Raw genomic sequence first — 11,538 nt, 5'->3', positions numbered from 1 at the left:
GTATGGTATATATAAGAAAAGTATGTGTGGAATAGTACAATACAGGACAGTATAGTGTAGTGTAGTAATATATTTAGTATGGAGTATTTGGGATATATCATAGTAGTAATACAGTGTAGTAGTTTGAACATTTAAACATCTGGCCATGAGTTGTTAATCATCACTGCGATTAGCTCTTACCTAGACTGGACAGAGCGCCACTCATAATTCAATAACGGAGACAACATCTTGTGGTCACATTGGCTTCTAGACTGACGACTTCTTGCATGGGAGTTTCACACATTTTGTGAAGTGACTCGCCCTCTGAGCTACTCATTGACTCATGGTTTGATTCACGGCAGGAAAACTTTGAGCTCTTCACATATAGCTTTGTCAGGCCATTTGGCTTAGATAGGGGATCGGTTGGGCTTGCAGGCAGACAGAGAGGAAACTATCAAGAAGGCCTAATCAGAATTGAAGGTAAAGATAGCATGAAGGTGTGCATAGGACACTCAGCCAAGGAAATATCCATCATAAATTTTGATCATGAAACAAGAATAAACAAGCCACCAACAAATGTGAATGCATGTTACGGGGTGGTCGATGGCGCGACATGCACCAGACATATAATGGATTTAGGGAACGCTAAATTGCTGAGGCTGGCGAGTGACGACCGAGAATTTAGAAGATACAAGTAACCCAGTGTGAGATCATCCAGGAAGAAATGTGGTGTTGTGAATTTGTCAGTCAAAGGGAGTCAACAGCAGGTTCAAGTAGAGCATAGGCTTGACAAAAAATCGACAACTGGGCCCACCTAATGAGCCCATGAAGGGCGAAACCGATCGTGGACTGTCGAGCAGTTTTCAGCGGCCTTATGAGTGGCGTGTTACTTCTAGACGTTAGCAGAAGTTGTTCGGGTAGAAAGACTAATCCGATAGAAAATCATGCGACTCCACATTTCAGGAGTCGGAACGCCGACTGAGGTCAAAACCCAAACTCGGCCTGCTAGCTCATCGACCTGAACAAGTACCTAAACCGAGCACCAGTATGGCCAACTCGCTTCTCGTTTTTGGAAACTCGACCAACCTGGTAACCTGATCACTTTGTCTAGACAGGCCCTTGCTTGTAAACCAGAGTATTGCTCATCCGATCCTTTCCCGAACTTCTCTGAAACTAAGCACGCCTGCTGCTGTTGCGAACATTTCCCCTCAGAAGTGACAGACTGAATCCTGATTTGGATCAAATGTTCCAACGCGTTACAGGCATATGAGTTCAAAGTCGACCACCGTTTTTAATCAGTCTTCCTCTCTATCTTGGGGATCCAAGTTGAATGCAGCAACCATCAGCTGAGGAATCTTAGTTCACAAGGAGTCACTTCCGTATTTCGAGTTGTAAAAATTAAGGACTGCCAATTAGAAGACGTTCCCGTAGGGCTTGATCTTGTCCGCGTATCATGAGGGTTTTCCCTCCGCATGCGATACACGTGGTTGAGCCACTGAGAGCTATTCAGATATGTTCATCCTGAAAACGACCAACTACTCGTTTCAAAAAAGAGTATGTTTTTTGCGTGAGAATCACACGCTTGGTTGAAGGTGGTTGCGGGATTCACATCAGTCCCGTTGTCACAGTCCTACTCCTGTTCTGGTGCAATCATTCCAGTGCTTCCTCCCGTTTACTGCCGACTGCCGACTGTGTCACTACTACGTGACTGTGACGATCTGACAAAAGGATCAATTCCTTGACATTCAAAACAGGCACTGAGCTGTCATTCGAGGCATCGTGCACAGCAATCACATCGCTCAGTTGTTCGCACTGCGGAGCCGTGATAATCCAGTTGCGTCCAGGGTATGCTGGTGGACAAAGCCAAGGATATGCACCGTTGATGAGCTCCAATAAGAACGAAACCCTTGTCCATTGCTCCCAGGACAGAAGAGGAACTGTTTGTTGTGGACCACTGTCTACTTGATGCCTTCTTATTACCGTGAACCCCGGTCTGGATGGCCGCCTGATCGTCTGGTCCGCTTGGTCAAACCAGAAAAATCAATGAACGTGCGAGCCAGCTGATCTATTGATCATTGTCGCGTACAGGTGGGTCAAAAAGTGATACTAAGACTACAACTCATCTGTCAAGGACGAGTGAAGAACAACCAATGAAATCTGTCTCAACGAAAACGGGAATTCCATTGGCTGTAATGTAGTCCAGTTACCTTCGGAGCTGGTTCTCCTAATACTGTTCAAAAAAGATTAGTTTGTACGTGAATTCTCTGAAAGAAGCTGAAACAAAACCTTTGAGCTGAGAGTGAAAGTGATGAGACTTTGAACGAATTATCACTTGAATGAATCTATGTAAGTTGGCTAATTACACCTGAACGTCAAATTTCACCTCCCTACTGTTAATGAAAACAATTTGTCTCGCCAGTAGAATGATGAATTTGCGATTATCTTTTCAGGTTTTCACCCCATTTTCCTTTGTACCAAATAATTTTGGTCTGGGATAGGATTTTTTTCCGGTTCACTCTATCAACCGATCGACGAGGGATGATGGCAGCGAATCAATCTAATTAGTGTCGGTGTTGATTCAACTCGATTTCCCCCCGGTGACTTGACAAGCGACGCAATTACGGCGAATTTTTGTAACCGACAAAATATCTATGTTGAATCGAACTAGGTGAGAGTGAACAAGCCAAAAAACAACAATATGAACAGTTACATTTTACAGTTGTGACAAGAAAGTGGAAATAGTAGTCTATTTCGGCGACAAATGTATCATCTGCAGTCTCGATGGTGAGAATGGTGTAACCGACCGCTAGCAAAACAGTACGTTTTTGCAAAGCCACCGAGTGATCGTTCAGTAACGTTTATGCAACAATGGCCATCAAATGACACTTTCAACCGTTTCTGACAGGTGGAGGTGTGATGCCCGACAGTGTCGGCAAGTAATCGGTCTTCGAAAGGGAACTTGACTGGAGCTGTCTAGGATGGAGTTTAGGACAGTAATTCTATTCATTTATTGCAAGTCCAAAAATTTAGCAAAAATCAAATTCTGCTCAGATGAATTATCTAATAGCCACACGACCGCTGTTAACTGGAAGAACTTTATTGTATCGTGGGTGGCAGTCTATTGGTTATGCCTGCACTGAGCCTGCCAGACTACGCGATAGGGAGAAGAGAGAGATCTCGGGACACGGGTGTATTGCCAGGACAAAACATACAGAGCGTCTGCGTAAATATATAGGACGACTAATTGGCCAAATATGGTCGTTCACTTGTTTGTTCTGTACAGCCAATGGCGGTGTTCCGGGCGTGAACACTCTCAGGCCCACTCCGCTGCTCGTATGTTGCTAAGCCTTGTTTGGTGAGAGCCGCCAACTCACCTACTTTCTGGACGTGTCGTACCGATGCTAACCCTGGGGGGTGCGTCATTCTGCACATGTGCTTTATCTCATGTCTGGACGCGTCCTGACACTCCCCTTTTCTGGAGATAGATCGTACGGTCTCAACCTGGGATTTATCTGCAACCGTTTTACTGGAATTCTTCGTCGTCCAGTTCCTCTTTGCAACGGAGATGGGTTGACGCCAATGTTCGATTCTGTTGATTCATTTTCCGGTTGCAGCTCGAACGTTTCGAGGAGGATGTCTAACGGTAGATTCGTTTTTCTTTCTTGTATCGTATCAGGTGGTATGCAATGTCGAATTTGATTAGCATGCCTAGTCCACACCGTTCAGCCAACACCTACATCATAGACGTGTCGAACCGATGGTGACCTTGGGGATGCGTCACTCTCTGCACACGTGGTTTTCACATGCCTGGGCGCGTCCTGACAAACTTTCTTCGCGAAGTTTGCGTCTGGCGACTTTTGCAGACTCTAACAGTTATCGGCGGCCAATATCTACACGTCAAGACCGATGAAACGCTAATGTCTCGGCGTAAAAACCACTCAGGGTGAGTCATTCCCCAGCAGTAGATTTTCGGAGGGATCTGCCGGGAAACCAAAACCAAAGAGGTGTTCATGTATGCAGTGCCATATCGAAATGCGACCACTTCAATGGACACAATCCAGGCCTGCATCGCTCCCGGCTCAATCATCACCTCCGATATGTGGGCATCATACCAAGGAATTGAAACGGTGATTGACATGAATTATACTCACAAAGCGGTTAATCCTACCGAACACTTTGTGGATCCAACGACTGGAGCTCACACACAAACCATCGAACCTCTTCGGCATGTCTACAAGATGCAGAATAAACGACAATGCGGCACACACCGATCTGTAGTGGATAGCTACTTGTGTGAGTTCGTTTGGAGGCAAAGGTACCGAAATACGGACTATTTGATGCAAAATATTTAGGATACATCCCAATTTCACCCGCTTCAATAAAAGCTAAAAGCACGAATTTCATATCCTCTTCCTTTGCGTGGTGGGAGTCAGTTTTTGGCAGGGCTTATCTGGAAAAGATCCCTTTCTTTGGCCGTGAAGCGAGCAGACAGCTGACTAGTCACTTTGCTTAGACGATCGGAGTCATTTGTGGCGTTTTTTAAAGGCTTCTATGCACACGGTGCTGACTGGTGTGCTCTGGTGAGCGAGGGTTCACAGACTGACAGTAGTCTTGCTTCTCAATGGTGTGGTAACGCACGCAAAGGTTTCTTGGCATTTTTGCATCGGGAGCTTCATGACTGAGGACGGAAGGTCAGATGTTGACCTCTGACTTTGGAGTAAAGATATAACGTGGTCCATGTGCGGCCAAGGTAGATTTCAGTTTTCCCAGGCGATCAGGATACTTTTACAACTTCAAAAAAGCTTGTGAAACAGTTTGACAAACCGGGCTAACGATCTCGTAGAACGATTTCGTTGGCTGTCAGAACTAAGCACCACAATTGTGTGATACATTAGACTGGATTTAAGTTTGAGCAGATCTGCTACTAGGTATTGTTGGCTAAACTTTAAATAACTACACAGGTTTGATTCCTGCCACATCAACTGCGGCTTTTTGCAGTTCAATGGTGTCGTGAATTTTGATAAAACGATCAGTAGTATGAGGAGAACTGGGAACTTTTTGTTGCTGGTTTTGTCCTGTGAGTGACACCAGTCTATACTGAAAAGTCCAGAAGCATTGTACAGCTGTTTCGTCCCTAGGTGGAATCGTCAACAGTGGGCGCCTCACCAAAACTCCAGTATGAAGCCTCGAACCCACAGTCTTCGATATACTGTGTCCCAGTGCGAACTGATCACACTGCTGATCAAGCGGTTGTGGTCGAATGTTCAAGTGTTCGACCTACTAACCGGGAGGCCGCGGGTTCCAAATACTTTCTAAGATGCACCCTGATTACGAACCTAAATAAAGATAGAAAAGTCATCTTAATATAGAGGGAAAAACTTCATTTTGATGAAGCTCTCTGGAGTGCCACTTTTTGGAAAACACTTTTTAGGTATTGCCTTTCTAACTTGTCTGGTCGACAAGTTCTGCGCCGAATAGGTCCCAGAGTAGGCTATGTTTGTGAGAGGAGTGTGGGTACCAATGATTTCACTCTGATTTTCGAGTCACAAATGTTGTAACGAACCATAGACAGGCTTGTTGACCGGTACACCCAAAAAACGGCAAACTTGATTCAGACTCGAATTCAGATGACATGCGTGAGTTTGGGTGAGTGTAGTTGAGAACACTAAGAAATACGTCGTCTCCCATATTATTAATAATAGAATGTTGATTGGACTGTATTATACAGGCGCTTCAGTGCGGGATGTGTAGAGAATAGAGACTAGGTTTGTTCTGTCCGCCGAGGTGGGCAGTTTGTAAACATTCGTCCCTCAACCGAGGCGTCATCAAGTTAGAAGTTAGCATTGGCTATATAGATGTTAAGCAGTGCTGTGCCTGTGTTTTACCATGCCTTGTTAACGTGGGAGGTGATCTGTGATTATGATTGGTTGTTTTGGTTGCAGGTTTAGAATGCTTGGCTCTGATTGGTCGGCGTCGAATAATCTGTCGGAGCCATTCTGTGTGACATGGACCTTTCGGGTCTATGCTTTTCACCTGATCCATTCGTTCCCTTTGCATTATCCGGTTAACTTTGTGATCCCTTGCTATTGGTGTTACATTGATTAACCAGTTTATATCTGTCATTTACTTCAGTTTGTGGAACTTCTTTAAGCATAACTGACTTACTTTGCACCGAGGTACTGCAACTGGCAGCCCGTGCCATTCATTATTTGTATTATTAGTTGACAGCCACCATCTCGAAGAGTTCTCAGTGTATATTCCCGTCTTTGGTTTTTCTTGCACTGGTTTGCCAGGGTAGGAAAAACGAGTTCCCAATGGCCTGGGCTGCATCACACGCACTTACCTTTTCTCATCAGTTTGCGTGTACTGAACATCCGGATTGTTCAATTAGGATGGATGAACACTAGTTCCGGATACAATTGGGTTTTCTCCACAACGCGAAAAGCTTCCGACAGTTCTCTCGGTGGTCAAACGACCACGAATCAAACGAGAAGGGATTCGCCGCTTCCCGAGGATCATATTTCTTGGCGTTTTCCGTGTGCACTTACACTTCGTCCAGTCAAACACTTATCGAACAACCCTAACTGAAACCAACGAAAAATCAACCGACTAATCGATAGCAAAGAACCTCTGAAAGCTCGCGTTTTTAAATGCGCTTTTCAGTGATTTTTAAGCACAATGAGGATTTCTAGGTGCTTTCAGCATCCTGTGGAATACGTTAACCTTAAATGTGTAACTCTGAATGTGAAAAACATGATACAACAAAGACAGCGTTAAACGGTTTAGTCTTATCAACTAGAAACAAAATGTGATGGGAATGTACTGCTTTTCTCTTTGAAAAGATGTCCATAAGATGGCTGCTATCACTTCATCTAGTAAGGAATACCACAGAAAAGAAATTGTCGAAAAAATCAACCTCTTATCAGAATGATGGATGAAAATAATGATATATTCAAGTGTATTTTTAAAAAAGATCAGTTTTTACCAAAAGGTTAGGCAATTTAGTTTTTTCCCCTACAGTACACAAAAGCTTTATTGCAACAAGCGAGTGCAAAAGTTACAACGGTCTCGCGCTTTTTAAGGGGCACTTTTGACATTGATCCAGGCCGTCTGATAGGCGTTTAGTGAACACATATCAACATCGACCGGGCTTCTATGAAATTCCTGAACACTGATCACAGTCGGTCGTCCTTATGTGGCTTGCCTGAACACTCATCAGCCTTTGCTTAATTGATTGAGTGATTGACTGGCCTGAGTGCATGCCGACATCCCTATTGAGGCCTTGGTTGGTTTTTAAGGACTCAGTGCATTCCGGACATGCTAGGGTTATTTTCAAGAAGCCGACCTTCCTGAAAGTAGTTGACTACAGCTGAGAGATACACCAGTGGAGTGTCCCGAAGTAACCTTCTTCGAAATTGATTAATCAATCACGTGGCAACCTTTGCGATCGACTTTCCGAAAGTTTAAGAAAACAAGTTGGAGTGAGTGATTTACAGTCCTCGGAAAAAAAAGAGGATCAAACCGGGCTGCTAGTTTTTATACAACGTATGTATAATCCCATCTCATTGGTAGAGATTTCATTTGGTTGATGACACGGAGATTGAACTTAGGTTTTGTTAAGATCTGCTTCCGGGTGAATCCTCTCTAACCCTGTAATTTTCAGGATTTTTTTCATATTTACAAGTCTTATTAGGACTTCAAATATTTCTTGTCCTGTGGAGTAGCGTCTTGACCAAGTTTGATATACAATACATACATACATACATACACACAATACAAGTTTGACTTACCATCCATAAGTGTAGAACTAGAAGAGTAGATTTGTTGATACATTAGTTTGTGTGGCGGCTATCAGTGCCTGTTAGCGTGTAACATGCTAGTTCCGTAGGAAGTTAAACTATCGAATCAATCTTCCTCTTTGAATGAGGGCAAACAGTTATGGTGGCAAATGTGAAGTGGTGATGTGACGGGGAAAAATAATGAAATAGTTTATGCAGGCCAATTACGAAGTTCTGCTGCGTGATGGCATTATAAAGAAGGTAGTATAAATAGATCAGTATTACAATCTGTTTGCCATTTGGGGGATGTCACGCTGTGCTATGACTCAAGAACCAGAGAATTAAGTGAGGGTGTCCGGATGGCTGATCAACCGGGGGAGAAACTTCTTATTAGGCCAACCTACAGTGAAGCTTCAATTTAGCAACCCTAAACTCGGCGTTAGCAACACAGATGTATATGCGCGTCTGTGGCTAACTATACCAACCTTGCTTGCCATCAAATTGATGCTTACTCTTCAACTACTTACTATTGTAAAGTAGTCGCAACCTGTTGCTGTTTGGGAGCGGCAACAACGTTGACTCCCACATCCATGGAATTCACAGCGAACACCGATATTATAGTGGTTATATTTGGTCAATAAAGGGCATACGATCAATCGTAATTTTACTTCTGGGATAGTTTTATTGGTCGCCTAGCGTAGACTAGAAACGATCCGTTTGTCTAATCAACCCGAAAGCCTTACCGCAGTTCTGCATTTCTGCTGTGACGTCCTGATTTTAGTAACTAAGTCCTTATGGAGTGACCTTCAGTTTGTTCCACCAAATATGACCTGCATCCATTAAAGGTGAACTTTGTCCAGGCCCGGTGAAAAACACTGTTTGGTGAGTGGGCAAAATACCTAAACCCCCAAAAGACTGGAAAGCTTCAGCAGTTTCGACCCTAATGTTGGCAGGTGGGAAACAACTCCCCTTTCAGCGATCAGCAAATGCTTACATTTTTTAACCCTCGACTGGTTTTCTGTCCAGAGGTGATGAACTGGGGTTTTTCGAAATTCAACATTTGCTCAGTTGGTTACTTTGATCTTATCTAGTTTGCCTGGGAACGTTATGTATAGTGACGCCGCAACCCGTGCCCGGTAATTGAGCTTAGTTATTCATTTCCTTTCAGGTCTTAATTATGAGGAACGAAGCGTTTCTCTGCAGTATTTGTAGACTAAAACTCGCTTGGCTTGTTTGAAAAGTTGTATTAGGAATTCAATTAATGCAAAGTTGTTATATAATACGACTCTGAAGGCTTAGAAAAGGCCAAAAACCCCTTTCCATTTTATAAACTCTTGAGTTATGTGCCCCCTCCACACACTAGAATTGTAATGGCGAACGCAGACCGAATTATTATGTCTCGTGTAATTCTGCAAGATGAATGAGGCTTGTCACGCCTCTCATCTGAATGTGGCCAGTTGAACAGGTCAAAGAAATACAAAAAAGGGATTCGTAGATTCACGCACTGCCTGTTTCGTTGAGTCGGATTTCGCGAAGACATCCGGTGTTTAGGTTGGACCAGAAGAGAGAAAACAAAAAGTGATATGAAACACAGACGATCAGAAAATACAAACGTAACACTTCCCAGTTTGGGGCATTACTACAAACGGTTGTTGTCAAAATAACACATGACGCTATTAGCGAAATACACTCATTTGCAAACTAATTTGGTTTTTCGAGAGACTCACCTGGAACCCAGCTGAATCTCTCGTTTGGATGTTTCCAGGCAAATGAATGTATTTCGCTAATTTCACGCAATTTGGTTTCAAGTAGAACATAAATTTGACGGAAAATCAGGGACTGTCCCTACCTGATGAGTCCCAAGGAGGGCGAAACCGGTTGTGGGCTGTCGACGAAATTTCAGCAACGAATTTTCAGCATTACGAACACACAACGCGCTCTCCCTCAGGAAACCTTCTACTGCCGTTTCCATACAACAAAAGCTGTGTTCCTGTTTTTTTTTTACTAGAAGTTTGTCCTGATGGGTGTAGAGATGTGATTCTTATCAACATTTGGATTGATTCTGTAATAACCCCCGGCCACAAGCGAACTTTTTCAGTTGATTCCGGCATGCAAGTATGGAAGAAAAATGTGACCATACATTATTCTGGTGAATGTCTGTAAGGTGTGCACTACTGATGATTTTCAACGGGGTTTGTTAGCTTGGCTGTGAGCCTTCTAATTTTAGTAAAGAACGATTTCGCCCCAGATTCGAAATTTCAAACCAGGTCAAACCTGACTGCCCATGACCAAATCAATTATCTGAAGTAGTCAAATGACAAAGGAAACTACTCACAAGGTTGCTGAAAACTCTTCGACAGCCCACGACCGGTTTTGCCCTTCTTGGCACTCATCAGGTAGACGCAGTTCCAGAGTTTCCGCCAACCTTATGTTCTACTTGAACCCAAATTGGACTGTTTTCGAGAAATACACTTATTCGCAGATCAGGTTGGTTTTCACGAAAGACTCAACTGAATCTCTCGTTTATGATGCTCTACAACTGAATGTGCTGCACATGATAGTCAGACCAGGAATCTTAGGTGTGGTGAAATCCTGAGTTGCTCCCCCTGTGCATAAAGCGTTCGTTTGGATTTCAATCACTGACATACTTCGTAGGAAGCTTCAAAGACGCACAGAGATGACAATTCGACCACAGTTAAACATCTACTTGGAAAATTATGAATTTCGAAATTGTTTTTATGCGTTCATCGGAAATATTAGATAAACCAGTGACATTTACGGCGGCATTGAAACGATACCATTTACAACTGGCTAACAAGGCGTAAAATTCTGTAAACAGCAGAAAACTTTCTGTGCGTGTTTCAAATGGATCTCTTTAACAGCCCCATTTGACATATTTATCGGGGCCGATATTTACTATATGTCCACTTTTTAGGCCCGTTTGCCAGTGTCCGGTGACATATAGAGAATTGTCAAACGCCGGAGCGACTCATAAATATGCCGCCCTCGGAAGAAGTGTGTGGAGTCTTCAGCAAAGGACAGAATGGCAATTAAATGCGATAAAAAATTTTTTAAAGCACACCTTTAAATGGCTTGTTTATTGCTGGGCAACTAAACGTGGGCAGTGTGCGTCAAACGGGTATATTTCAGGTCAAATTTAAGTGAATAAGCAAACAAAACGTTTCTAGGATGAACTGGTACATACAACTGGGACTATAAGAAGTGTTTCTAGTGAACAGAAGGTATAACTAGTTAAGCTGTTGACCAACTAGCAGGTGCCATTGTGACCGGATTGTGTGTATCAAAAGATCACAAAAATACTGTTGCCACCTGTGACGATACCACCCACCAAAGGTAGACTCATGCCCGTGTTAAACTCACATCCCGTGCGTACCAGGTTATAAATGCTCGGATTTACAACCCTTTCGGAGCAGAATTATATCACGATCGCCTGTTCTGGCCAGCCTTCACCGTGCGTTATGCATTCAACCAAAGAAGTACGTTCTAATAAAGGAGGTCAGTGGCATTCTCATTGAGAATCAATGAGACCATAGCTTCGACAGAGACTCACCGTTATATTCCATGCAAATCGTTTTTCACTTAAAAACTTAGGGACTCAACTCAGGTGCTACGTTTACACGCATTGGGCCAGTATGCATGAAGTACTATGCGCAAAACCAGCTCACGTTGAGCAGCCGCAGGTAGAAATGGATCTCTCACATCCCAATGAGTCGTCCCACCGAATAGTCAAACTAACACCAAGGTTTCCCGCAACACCATG

This window comes from Opisthorchis viverrini (genome assembly GCF_000715545.1).
Source record: "Opisthorchis viverrini unplaced genomic scaffold opera_v5_135, whole genome shotgun sequence".
NCBI classification, from domain to species: domain Eukaryota; kingdom Metazoa; phylum Platyhelminthes; class Trematoda; order Opisthorchiida; family Opisthorchiidae; genus Opisthorchis; species Opisthorchis viverrini.
The sequence above is the reverse complement of the archived record's forward strand: the minus strand, read 5'-3'. Positions refer to the sequence as shown.